The sequence below is a fragment of the Gopherus evgoodei genome, chromosome 16 (assembly GCF_007399415.2).
Source record: "Gopherus evgoodei ecotype Sinaloan lineage chromosome 16, rGopEvg1_v1.p, whole genome shotgun sequence".
NCBI lineage: Eukaryota > Metazoa > Chordata > Testudines > Testudinidae > Gopherus > Gopherus evgoodei.
Genome location: NC_044337.1, coordinates 75,389 through 88,408, shown reverse-complemented (window position 1 = coordinate 88,408; position 13,020 = coordinate 75,389). Strand labels below are relative to the sequence as shown.

Here is a 13,020-nt window from a genome sequence, read left to right as displayed (position 1 = left end):
TGGTATTGGCATTGGCCTGAATGGTGCGGATGAAAGGAAGGGTGACTCGAGTGGGTGTATCGGCAGATAATATGCTCACCACCGGATCCTCAATTTCTGAGACTTCCTCAGCCTGTAAGTTCATGTTCTGCGCCACGTGCCTGAGGAGGTCCTGATGCGCCCTGAGGTCAAGCAGAGGAGGGCTGGTGGATGTCGTTCTGGCCACTGCTTCATCCGGGGAGGATGATGAGGAAACACCCGGCAGGAGTGGATCTGCAGGAGGCTCTGCCTGGAGCACTGCATCCAACTCTGGAGGGAGATGAAGGTCCTGATGGTGAGACAACCCCTCCTCTGCAGGGGAAGGGGGAGGACGAGACAATGTGGCCTCCGGAGCCGTGTTCAGATGCCGTCGAACGCGGGGAAATCTGCTGAGGGCCCAGGGAGTCCAGAAGGCCCACTGTTGTGGTCCATGTTCCTGAGGGGGGGATCATGGAAGAGAGCAGTAGGCCTGTCAGTGTCCATGGCGTACGCGCTGTCTGCTTGGGAGGAGACAGACGGCTGTCGGGACAGCCAGGGAGGAGCCGAACGGGACTGATAGGGGTCCCTCGCTCTAGACGGCGGAGACCTCCTTGGTGCTGGGGACTGGTGCCGGGAGTCATAGCGGTGCCGGGATCGAGACCGGGACCTGCCACCAGCGCGGTGCTGGGAGGTTGACCGGGATCTAGAACGCTGACGTTGGGAACGGCTTCTCGAATCTCGGCACAAGTAGCGATGGCTCGAGCCAGAGCGGTGCCGGGAGTATTGGGACCGGCACCGCGAGTACGACCGGTACCGCCTCGGAGAGCAGTGCCGGGACTGCGAGCGGCGCCTTGATCAAGACCGCCCACGGGACCGGGAACGGTGCCGGGACCGCGATGGGGATCAGTGCCGGCTCGGTGAATCCAGAGACGGCGCTCGCATGGCCACAGGCTTGCCTTTATATTGTAGAACCCACACCGGAGGCACTGGGGGTGAGGCCGTGTAGACTCAGTTAGTGCTATCAGGTCCCTAGCCGAGGAAAATGTCTCAGGCTTCGAGGGGACCATTAGCTCAACCCCGGACCTTATGGGGGAGCTGTGAGGGACCGGACTCGACGGACCCCCCCGGGCCCGGAGTTGACATCGAAGGTCTTGCGTTGGGGCCCGGTTCCGGGGAAGGTCGGTGCCGAGGTGTTTTCCCAGGCCCGGCGCGGTCCAGTGCCGGAGCAGAGCCGGCACGCGGTGTTGAGGATGGAGGATTAAGCACTGCTTCCGTGAGGAGAATCTTTAAGCACTGATCTCTCTCCTTCTTGGTCCTTGGCTTAAATGCCTTGCAGATGTGGCACTTCTCGGAAATATGCGATTCCCCGAGGCACTTTAAGCAGGAGTCGTGGGGATCGCTCGTGGGCATCGGCTTCTTGCAGGCCGAGCACTGTTTGAACCCCGGCGAACCGGGCCTGAGGCCGGCGCGGGGGAGGGCTAGAGCCCAAGCCCGCTAACTATATACAATAAGTAAATACAACTATCAACTAATATTCTATACTCTAACTGCAACTAAATACAACTAGTAGAACAACGATACAATGGGGACGTGGAGGACAGCTATGCTGCGCTTCACAGTTCCAACGACCGACACGGCGGTAAGAAGGAACTGAGGAGCGGACAGGCCGGCAGGGGTATATATCAGGCGCCATGGCGGCGCCACTCTAGGGGGCAACCTGCCGGCGCACCGGGGTTGCTAGGGTAAAAATCATCCAAAAAACGTGCATGCGCGGCGTGCACACCTAACTGAAATGGATATGAGCAATCACTCGAAGAAGAACTGGAGTGTGTTTGAGAGGGGTGAAAGAGTAAGGGCTGTGTGAGAGGGGGTGAATATCTCTGTGTACTCTGCCATTCATGGTGGGGAGTTTCATCTTTGAGAACATTTCTTCCTGGGTTGGAGAGGGGAGAGAGAAGAGGCGTTTGTTCTGTTTCATTCCTCTCCATTTTCCTCTCCATTTTCTGTTCCTCCCTTCTCTTCCAGGGTCCTCCCTTCCATTTCAGACTGTGCAGTGACACTCTCCTCACACCCAGGACTCTGGAGCCTCTGGAGGGAGGGAGAGGAATTATTTAAGCTTAGTACCAATGTGGACACAAGAACAAATGGGTATAAACTGGACACTAGGAAGTTTAGACTTGAAATTAGATGAAGGTTTCTAACCATTAGAGGAGTGAAGTTCTGGAACAGCCTTCCAAGGGGAGTAGTGGGGGCAAAAGACATATCTGGCTTTAAAACTAAGCTTGATAAGTTTATGGAAGGGATGGTATGATGGGATAGCCTTATTTTGGCAATTAATTTTGGCAATTGATCTTTGATTATCAGCAGATAAGTATGCCCAGTGGTTGGTGATGGGATGTTGGATGGGATGGGATCTGAGTTACTGCAGAGAATTCTTTCCTGAGTGCTGGCTGGTGAGTCTTGCCCACATGCTCAGGGTTTAGCTGATCGCCATATTTGAGGTCGGGAAGGAATTTTCCTCCGGGGCAGATTGGCAGAGGCCCTGGAGGTTTTTCGCCTTCCTCTGCAGCGTGGGGCATAGGTCACTTCCACTGCACTTCTCTGCAGCTTGAGGTCTTCAAACCACAATTTGAAGACTTCAATAACTCAGACATAGGTTAGGGGTTTGTTATAGAAGTGGATGGGTAGGGTTCTGTGGCCTGCTTTGTGCAGGAGGTCAGACTACATGATCATAATGGTCCCTTCTGACCTTAAAGTCTATGAGTCTATGAGTATGATCCCATGAAATCCTCAATGATCAAGGGTCTTTTCCAACTTCCAGGAGACCCCAGCTTGACTCTAAAGGAAGCTCTCTTCCTTCCTGGGGATCCTCTCTCCCTTCATGGAGATCAAGGTCATGAAGGTCTCTGCCTGGCCTCCTGGGTCTGAATTAATGTCCCATTTCCCACTATCTGCTCGAAAGAAACAAATGTTTCAAACCCAGGTGAGAGGAGTTAATTCAGCTGGAATCCTTCACCCACATTCCTTAGGAGATACAGACTCTCTGTGACACAGGCTGACTGGGGTTCATCTCTGCATGTCCCCAGTGGGGAAGGAAAGACACTAAGGGGGAAGGAAGAAGACTGGCAGAAGGAGTCAAATGGCGCTAGACCAGAATAGAGGAGATTTGCTGCTTGTTAAAATGTAGTGGATTCTCATTGCTTAAAAGAAAACAAAACCCCATCAGCCTCTGCTGGGTTTGAACCATCAGCCTTTCACATAGCAGCCAAAGTGGTGAAGCACAGACACATGTAACCATCTGCAGCCCAAGTTTATCTCTTAAGGACATATAGTGGCACATGCAGGGGGAAATACAGCTGTGGGTGTGTGTTCAGGCCTCACCCAGAGCACTGGTTTTCATTAGCTGTGTAGGTTCCCACACTTGCTTTGTCCAATTCACATGGGAAGTGCCATATGAGGGTGATGAGAGTAAATTCTAAACTCTGAAATTCGGCAGTGGGATAAGGGGTTTGAAGAGAAAAAGCTCTAAGAGTATAAAACCAGACAGTGTCCAGGGGCAGGTATGGTACAACGCCTGAACAGGGAGCCATGGAGGGGGGAAGGGTTTCACTCCCTCTGTTCAATGTCCTGAGAGGTATTTGAAGATGAAGATAACACCATGGCTAATAGTTGACTGGCACGTCCTGGGTTAAAGAAAGGAAGGGACTTGGGTTAATAGTCTAAAGATTTGTGTTACTGTCACTATCTGACCAGGGCCGGTGCTACTATTAAGGCAAACTAGGTGGTTGCCTAGGTGCCAAGATTTGGGGGTGCCAAAAAGCAGTGCCCCCAATTTTTTTTTACACTGTTCTTCCCCGAGCGCACAGTTGCTGCTCCACTTCTCCCACCTCCCAGGTTTGCAGTACCAATCAGTTGTTTGGTGCCGCAAGCCTGGGAGGAGGATTAGAGCAGGAGTGGCATGCCCAGGGAGGAGGCAGATCAGAGGTGAGCTGGGGTGAGAAGGTGCGGCACGGCTCCGGGAGTCAGGGGAAGCTGCTGCAGGGGGGGGTGCTTCACGGCAGGGAGGGAGCTGCCACTGGTGGGTGCCTCAGGGCGGAGGGGGAGGCGGGGAGCTGCCGCAGGGCTGGTGGGGGGGAAGCAGGATGGAAGTTTTGCCTTGAGTGCAAAACTTCCTTGCACCGGCCCTGTGTCTGACCCCCCTTCAGTTTGGAGCAGGTTTGTATGTTACTGTGTGGAACGCACAGACTCCTGGAGAGCAGGGGCAGCTGTTCCCATGGCAGAGAGCCTGGCCCTTAGGAGACTTTCTACACTTGCTGTTTTGAAGCAATTCAATAAAATAACGGTGGAGCTACAATGTCCAGTCCAAAATTTCAGCCCCCCTGGTGCAAAAATGCTATTTTAGGATGTAAATAGGAGGCTCCCGGCACTAGGACACCTGACCAGAGAGCTCAGTGGGGGGTGTAACAGCTGCTGACTCAGGGTCCTGGGCTAAATCCACTTGCAATTGGAAGTGTTTTGATTTATTTGATGGCTAATGAGCACCAGCTACCAGGGGAGAAGCCCTGACAGTCACTGCCACTCTAACTGCTGCTGGGGCAGGGGGGAGCCCCAGGGGGCCAGCTGCTGCTCCGGCCACCCCAGAAGTGCTGCCGGGGGCCACCAAGCTGTGGCTGCTCCTGCTGCCCTCGGAACCGCTGGTCAAGCGGTCCCCAAGGCCAGCCGCATTGGCTGCTGCTTGGGCGGTCCCCAGAGCCAGTTAATTGGGTGTCCTTGGAATCAACCACTGTGACAACTGCAGAAGTCGTGGAGGTTGCAGGAAGTCACAGAATCTGTCACTTCCAGCACCTCCATGACAGACATGAATCCCTTACAATGAGACAAAGCCCTCCCTGCTGTGACTGCAGTTCCTGGAAGGAAAGAAGAACAGAAAGTGACGAGAGAAGGAAAAAGAGAGACTCCCTGTCACCTCTCTCCCTGCTGCCTCCCCCCTTGTATTCTGTAACCCCAACTCACTGGATTCCCTTGCTGGTGCCATGGGGGTGACACTAGAGGTCTAGGGATTTGGGGGAGGGGAAGGGGGCTGTTCACTTCTCAACATTTCATACAAATTTGTCTTTGGGCTGAAATTTCTGCTGTGAGGCCTCTCAGTCAGAGCTGTACCCCACCCTCTGCAGTGGGGGTGTGTGTAAATTGCAGAGTAGGCAGAGAAATTGCCCATAAAGGGTCATATTGTTCTAGTGACTGGTTCTGACCTGGATCGCACGTCCTCTGACACAGGATCATGTGCAGAACATGGAAGATCTGGCTTTCCCTAAATGCCGTAGAGTGTGAGTTCCTGGGCAAGGACAGGGGAGAGGGAGCAAGAGGAGAAAGGCAGAGACATTGGAGAAGAGACAGAACACAGAGAGACAATAAATGATTGAAGCAGAACAGTCTCCCAACTTGATCCTGCTCATCACAGGTGTTCACAGACACAGGTAGTTGCAGGTTTTCCAGTATCAAGTCTGAATTTTGATTCTAACAATTTGAGTTCAAATATCAAGGGGATTTCCACAGACCTGATCTCGTCCCCCTCCCCTTTTTAGTATTAATTTTTATTTTGAAGTGTTTGGCTTAACCGTGATCTTCTCTTTCCCCATCTGTATTACAACTTGGGGTTTATGTTTATTTTGCCTCCCTTTTGTTTGTAACAGCAAAGGAATCTGCAGGAGCAAAAACTGCCTCTCAACTTTATTTCCCCATCATGCAGGAACATCATACAAACAGCTCACACAGCTGGAATCATAACACAGAAGGCCAGGGGATGGGAGATGCAGGTTTCCAAGTGTTCTGTCTTTCTCAGATGACACATTCCAGCCCCTTGTATGCCTCCATCCTGTAGGACCTGCTGGATTTTGACACATTTATTATCTCATTCTATTGATAACGTGATTGTAACACAATATGAGTGAAATTAAACCACTTCTAGACAAGGAAATAACAGAAGAGAGACGCCATTATTGCATTGGCTGGGAATCCAACCCAGCTCAACTGCTTGGAAGGCAGCTATGCACAACACTATACCACCAACACATCTGGCAGGAGGAGCTTTCCTGCAGGCTCTGTGTGCTGGCAAGGGGGTGACATATCACCATAGAGTTAATGAGCAGGGTGGATGGGCTGGAAGCTCCCTGACAGCTGGGAGCAGAGTTAGGATCCCAGAGTGACTGAAAGAGGGCAAAGGTGAAAACAGATCTCATTGGGAGCTGGTCCCCGCGCCCCCAGGAGAGGGGAACTGAAGCTCAACTTCACTCATAGAAAAATCTTCCCTCAGAAGGAAGCAGACAGCTTGTTTTAAAGACAAGGCTTGTGTTTGTTCCTGCTACATACGGAGGGGCTGGGTAGTGCTGATTCCAGGCCCCCGACTCTGGGAGGATAAGGAACAAATTCAGGCTGCCAGTGACCTGCAGGAGGGAGATGATCTTTTGACAGTGACAGATGCCTCGTCCTAAAGGCCTTTGTCTACCCCCTTCCAGTGACTATTTGGTACAGGAATGCAGCCACCACTCCTGGGTCTCTCCTGGGGAAATAATGATTCTGTGCAAAACACCAAAGCTTTTAACAGAAAGGAAGAAAAGGAAATGGCAACACGATGGGACTAGCATGTAAGGAATGAAACACAAGATGCTTCTCCCATGTGCATTGACTTTTAACCTTGGTTGTAGTGTTGTTGTATCCCTGTTGGTCCCAGGGGTCCTCTGGGGCACCTGACATTGGTCATTTTCAGAAGACTGGACAGTGGGCTAGATGAACTGCTCTGACTCAGTATGGTTGTTCTTATGTTCTAACTGCTGTTTATGAAAGAGATGGCCTTTCAGGCTACACAGAACTGAAGCAGGGTGCTGGGTTAGCTCCAAAGCTTGTCTCTTTCACCAACAGAGGTTGGTCCTCTACAAGCTCTTACCCCCCCCCCCCTTGTCTCTCTTGGCCTCTGAAAAGTGTTTTCTCTCCACTCCCTTTGCAGAGAAGTTAAGTTTCCCTTTGGGCAACTGTCAGGCTGAAGCAGTTGTATTGACTGTGACACTAGAATGGAAGCTTTATTATAATAAATAAATGAGTCTAAACCTGAGGTTCTGGTTTTCACATTGGTTTTTCTAACTCAGTTCCCAATTTTCTTCTAGAAAGGTCTCCAGGATGCCTGCCCAGCCCAGCAAAAGCGGGGGAGAAAGCCCACAATGCTGCTCTTTCAGGTAGTTGAAGGCTGCTATCAAATCCCTCCTCACTCAGTCAGTCCCCAGTCTGTGGCAGTGCATAGGATTCTTCCGTCCTAAGTGCAGGACTCTGCACTTCTTCTTGTTGAACCTCCTCTGATTTCTTTTGGCCCAATCCTCCAATTTGTCTAGGTCACTCTGGACCCAAACCCTGTCCTCCAGCACTTGGATTCTTTACATGCTTTCACAGAGCAAAGAGCATATGTTCCATGATTTCATAGGGCAGAATTTTGTGCTATCGGGAGTTTTCCCTATGTGAATTTGACAAGTGAATCAACATAGAGACACATTGTTACCTTTCTCAGGGTACTGAGGACTGTGTCTCCTTCTTGCCCCTTGCCACAAGGAAGAGAGAGTTTTGCATTTGGCAGCTGGATGTTAGTGACCAAACTCACCAGCCTGCTGGAACTCAAGGACCCTCCTCTCAGCTACAGCAGCCACCCTAACCCCTGAGTTCCTTCAATGTGTCCCCCTCTGGGGTCCAGCCTGGATCACCAGATACTCAGTGAAATCCCAGATCCTCTCTTCCCCAAGTATCCCAAGTTACTAGTTTTACTGTGGACCATTGCTACTGTATCTCACACAGCACTTGAGTACAGTTATCGAACAAGTAAAAAAAAAACTTAACAACAGATAGAGATTTAAACAAACGTGAGTGATGGAAACCAACTGTTACCAACTAAATAAAGGCAGAAAATGATAGAATAGAAAGGCCAGCACAAAAAACAGAGAGAGGAACAATAAGATACTAAAAGGACAATAGTTGGAACTCTCCATTTCTCTCAGTCTTTGGATTGATGGATACTAGAGCTGTAGCAACAGTTGAGGAACCAGGGTAAATTAAATCAAATTAACTTTTTAAGATTAGCCATCATTTCCTGTATGACTAACAAAACACAAAAACAAGACAACTTTCAGTTTTCCAAAATAATTCAGATTATCACACAGTCTCTTACTCTTTAATCAATAGCTTCACCTATAATTTCATTTTAATTGGTAACAAGAACATATTGTGGCAGAGCTCTGACCTTGCTCCCGTGGGTCCTGCACTTCTAGGCAGTTTATGCTAGCCTCAGTGGCTCACTGTGACCCTCCACGTAGCCCTTCTCTCTCTAGGGCCAGGGTTACAGTCTACTGAGCCCTTTTCACCATAGGCCTGCAAGGAGGTTGCTGAGAGAACTCCCACAGTCTCTGTTCAGCCTCCTGTCCTGACAGGGGCCTGACTTCCCCTCCCAGTAGATGTTCCTGTAATGGTGGGTTGGAGGGAACCCGGGCCCGCCCTCTACTCTGGGTTCTGGCCCAGGGACCCTAATGGTAGCAGTTGTTGGCAGCCAATCTTTCACTGCCAGAGTTGCTACGTTTCCCTGGGCCACTTCCCCACAGCTCTCCTGCTTCTCCCTTCTTCACCCTTTCCTTAGGGCTCCCTTGATGGTCTGAGGGTGTCTTCAGTAACCAGCCCTTCAGCCACACTTCCTCACCCCTAGCTCTTCTCTGTCTGACTGGAGTGAGCCCTTTTTATAGTATCAGCAGGGCCTTAATTAGAGTCAGGTGGTCACATTAACTGAATGACCTCACCTGACTCTTTGCAGGTTAATTAGAGTCAGGTGTTCTCATCAGCCTGGAGCAGCCCCTTCTCTGCTCAGTCAGGGGACAGAAAACTGTTCATCCAGTGGCCAGTTTATCTGCCTTCTGCTATACCAGCTGGCCTGGATCTATCACAATATTCAAAGATCACAAATTCTTGTCATATATGTTTTCTTTTAATCCTCATTGCCAACAACTGAACCCTGGTTCTTATTGTGGTTTGTCCCAACGTAGGTCCCAACCACTTCTGCGAGTTCACATATCTCAGGATCTTCTGCCATACATGTTGGTAGAAGGGGTCTTCTGTGTTGGAATATTTGCATCATGGAGAAAAATACCTCTCTTTTCACACTTTTTAATCTTTCAAAGTAGGAGGAGGTAGAGAAGTAATGTAAATGCATAAAGCACAAGAGAAACCTCTCTGGTCTACACTAAAGACATTTATCGGGATAACTATATTGCTTAGGGGTGTGAAAAATCCACACAGCTGAGCAACGTAGTTACACAGCCCTAACCCCGTGTAGATAGTGCTACATGAGCGGGAGAGCTTCTCCTGCCAACAAAGCCACCGCTGCTTGCGGGGGCTGCACTACTCAAGTCCGATGAGAGAAATCTCTCCCATTGGCTTAGAGCACCTGTAATAGCAGTGCTACAGCAGCGCAGCTACATTGGTGCAGCTGTGCCAACATGAGCTTAATTGTGTAGCCACAGCGTCAGACACAAAACCATAGTATCAGGACTCAACATGCGGGTATCTAGAAGTCTGAAAATGGAGGCTGCCAAATTCGTTGCCTCATTGGTTACCATCATTTCTACAGCCTAAAAGCCTTTGTTACCCAACGAGGCAGCCAGTTTGGGATCCACAGGGAAGGAATGTCCTATAAAGCACTCTCTATTTGCATCCAAACAGTGAAGGATGACTGTTCTCAGTCTAACCCTGGCATACTTTGGAAGTGTAATCAGTGACATTGAACTAGGAAGTGGACTTGTACAAACAATTTTCCTTGGGTTACCATAGCTTCCTTTACTGGGGTGGAAACCAAGAACTGGGTGTGGACTCTTTCAACCTCAGCTCTTTCCAAATCATTGGTCTTGGATAGGGTAAAGTTACACTTCTCGGAAGTAGAATCCTTTACAAAACCACTTCAAATCTCAGCAGTGTTAATGAGGAATGGCTTCCTGAAACATGCCCAGCTTTTCTTTAACTCAGTGGCACAGGTCTAGGGAAGGGACTGGACATAGGCCTGGATCAGAATCTTCGTTAGTTACCACAGCTGGACATTCTATTAAAAAAAGGCTATTTTTCTGAAGATATTACATTTTCAATACTGGTTTTATTTTATAAACATCTTTAGAGCCTACAAAGGATAAATTCGACAAAAACTCCACTTGTATTTCCTCAACATCTGTGTCATGAAGGCCTGCATTTCCCATAGCATAGGATTAGCTAGGAGAGATCTTCTGTAGAGCCTGGATTACAAATGCTTTGGGAACCAAACACATGGCCATTTTGCCTAGTTCAGAACCACTTACCATGGAATTCTCTTCCCAGATCATCGGAGACAATATTGCCTTAAACAACTGAAATACACTGTGATCATATGCACTTCCTTCAGTTAGTTGGGGTTCTGCTGTTGTTCACCATTTCTGAGAGGAGATTTTAAATCACTGCTTGTAGCGAGGCGGTGTGGCTCCCCTCCTCCCCAGGGAGGGTCGAGCCCCATCAGATGCCAAAAGGGGCGGGGCCACTGAGCGGTAGTCCTGCCCCTCAGAGGGTCAGGAGGCGCCCTGGAAGTATAAAAGCAGGCCCTCAGCCCTCAGCTGGAGCCCTGCCACCGTTGGGAGCAGACCTGCTAGAGGGTGCTCCTGACTGGGAAGCTGCGGAGTCCCAGGGCTGTTGCCCTGACTGGCCAGAACTTCCCTGCTACAACGAGGAGCTGCCCGAGCTGCCCCGCGCCCGCTACGATGAGGAGCTGCCCAAGCTGCCCCGCGCCCGCTACGATGAGGAGCTGCCCGAGCTGCCCCGCGCCCGCTACGACGAGGAGCTGCCCGAGCTGCCCCGCGCCCGCTACGACGAGGAGCTGCTGGAACTGCCCCGTCCCTGCTACTAGCCCGAGGAACCCCCGGAACAGGCCTGGCTGGACTTTCCTGAGGTACTACTGGATCTACCGCCCAGCCCTGGCCAGGAGGAGCCCATGCTACTAAGCTTCCCAGGGACTGATGGCCTCGATCAGGTAGGACCAGAAGGGGAGATAAGAAGTAGCCCGGGGGTAGCTGACCCCAGTCAGACTGCAAGTATGCCGGAACCCATGTCAGTGTGTTTCGGTCAGGATTCCCCACTGACCGGTAACGGCGTTAACCGCTGCTAGGGCCCCGGGCTGGAACGCAGTGGAGTGGGAGGGCCGGCATTCCCCTTGCCACCTTCAAGGGTGGCAGACTCCCCCTCCCCTGGCCTGAGGAGGCCATCCACGGTGGTTGTCACTCAGCCCCTGAGTCACAAGGGTCTGAACCATTGTAACTGTGGGTTTGGTGCCCTGCCCGAACCAAGGGCTGGGCTCCCTTTGACTGGGCCACTGCTCGGTCCCGTCTACAGGGCCCGAGTGGCCTGAACTGATAACTGCTCAGCCCCTGAGTCACAAGGGTCTGAACCATTGTAACTGTGGGTTTGGTGCCCCGCCCGAACCAAGGGCTGGGCCCCCTTTGACTGTGCCTGTGTTCGGTCCTGCCTACAGGGCCCGAGCTGCCCGAACTGTTGACCGCTCAACCTCAAGGGCAGAGGCCCTCAGATGACACGTAGCGAGGTGGTGTGGCTCCCCTCCTCCCCAGGGAGGGTTGAGCCCCGGCCGCACGCCATCACACTGCTATTTCTTCGTTAGCCTGTCCCGTAAATTAGAGAGTTCTCTCCTGTTGATAGAACTGCACTTCAACTTCTTCCATGTCATCATGGAGGGATGGGTAAAAAGCAAAGCTGAAATCATAAATGAGGACTATAGCAAAGGGTCATTGTCTTCAATTCTTCCATAAATCTGAGCTACATCCTATCAAACTGAACTAATATCCAATTGGGTGACCAAACAGCCTTCAGGAAAGATAGAAACCCACATCACAGAGAGAGAATACATTACAAAGAAAGTGTCAAGTGAAATTCCAGAGCAGGTTACATCTGATTATTCAGAACTGGGACAAGAGATTCTCCCACCACATTGTCCTCTGATCCATTCAAACCTGCTTCACTCAGCCCTGTCAGTTACGTTATTTACAATTTTTTTAGTATCCTAGGAGTCCCATAATGAGGGAAAAATAGCCCTCTTGCCAGAAGTGGCTTTACAATAGATGGAACCTGGGATTTAAACTCTAAATGATCACACTGTATTTGGGATCCATTTGAATTCCCCTCCCAGGTCCTTTGACACTTTCATCTCCAGTCATAGCGACTCTGATATAGGATTAAAGAAGTCAAAACATCATCTACAAGCACAGACAATGGAGAATGCGTCATCACATGACACTTTGAGAAGTGGATGGATAGAATGTGATGAAGATAAACTCTGCATGGCTCAGGCAAAAGATAAAAGTTCTGCAGTGAAGGGGAAGGAGGGAATCTTTGCATCACTCCATCTCCTTCCAGTGTCACGGAAGCAGAAATTATACTTTTTTCCTGCCCCAGCTCCTCTTCATTTACATCTAATTTGAAAAATTCCCAACATAACTGCTCTTCAGCACAACCCAGAGCAACGTGAGAACAACTGGCAATGATACAATCTGTATCACTGGTGACTCTAACAATAACTTTGCAATAGGAGGAAAGGTATAAATGTGACGCGCCCTGGTTCCTCATAGGAAGGGCACACTCAAATTACTTTTGGGACAATAGAAAGGACAAATAGGTCCATCTCAAAAGAAGGCGAACTGCAAAAGGCAAAAATGGGCCACTCATCTGGACAAGCTGAGGATAATGGTGCTGCACACAGATCAAAGAGCTTTAAAAGTTACTATGTGGGAATTAGGAAAAGTATTAAAGAAAAAGTATTGATAGCCCTAGAGATTTTTACAATGTTGCTCTCCCTTGCAGATTCTCTGATGGCTAACATGGGCTGAGTGCCAAGAGAAGGTTTTCCCACACTCACTGCATTCATAGGGCCTGTCCCCCGTGTGGATTCTCTGATGCTCAGAAAGGACTGAACTCTTA

At 50.1% G+C, this 13,020-nt stretch overlaps 1 protein-coding gene across 2 annotated transcripts in view; it reads left to right on the top strand.

Annotated features, from left to right (window-relative positions):
• Positions 1–13,020, top strand: part of LOC115635995 (gastrula zinc finger protein XlCGF8.2DB-like) — a 71,385-nt gene that overhangs the window by 48,865 nt on the left and 9,500 nt on the right. The window contains exon 6 of one of the 2 annotated variants that reach the window (XR_003996763.1): positions 5,275–7,100. The exons of the other annotated variant lie outside the window; for it this stretch is intronic. The gene's annotated coding sequence lies outside the window, so the exon portion shown is untranslated. Of the gene's footprint in view, positions 1–5,274; positions 7,101–13,020 lie in introns of those variants that run through there. 2 annotated transcript variants of the gene reach the window in all.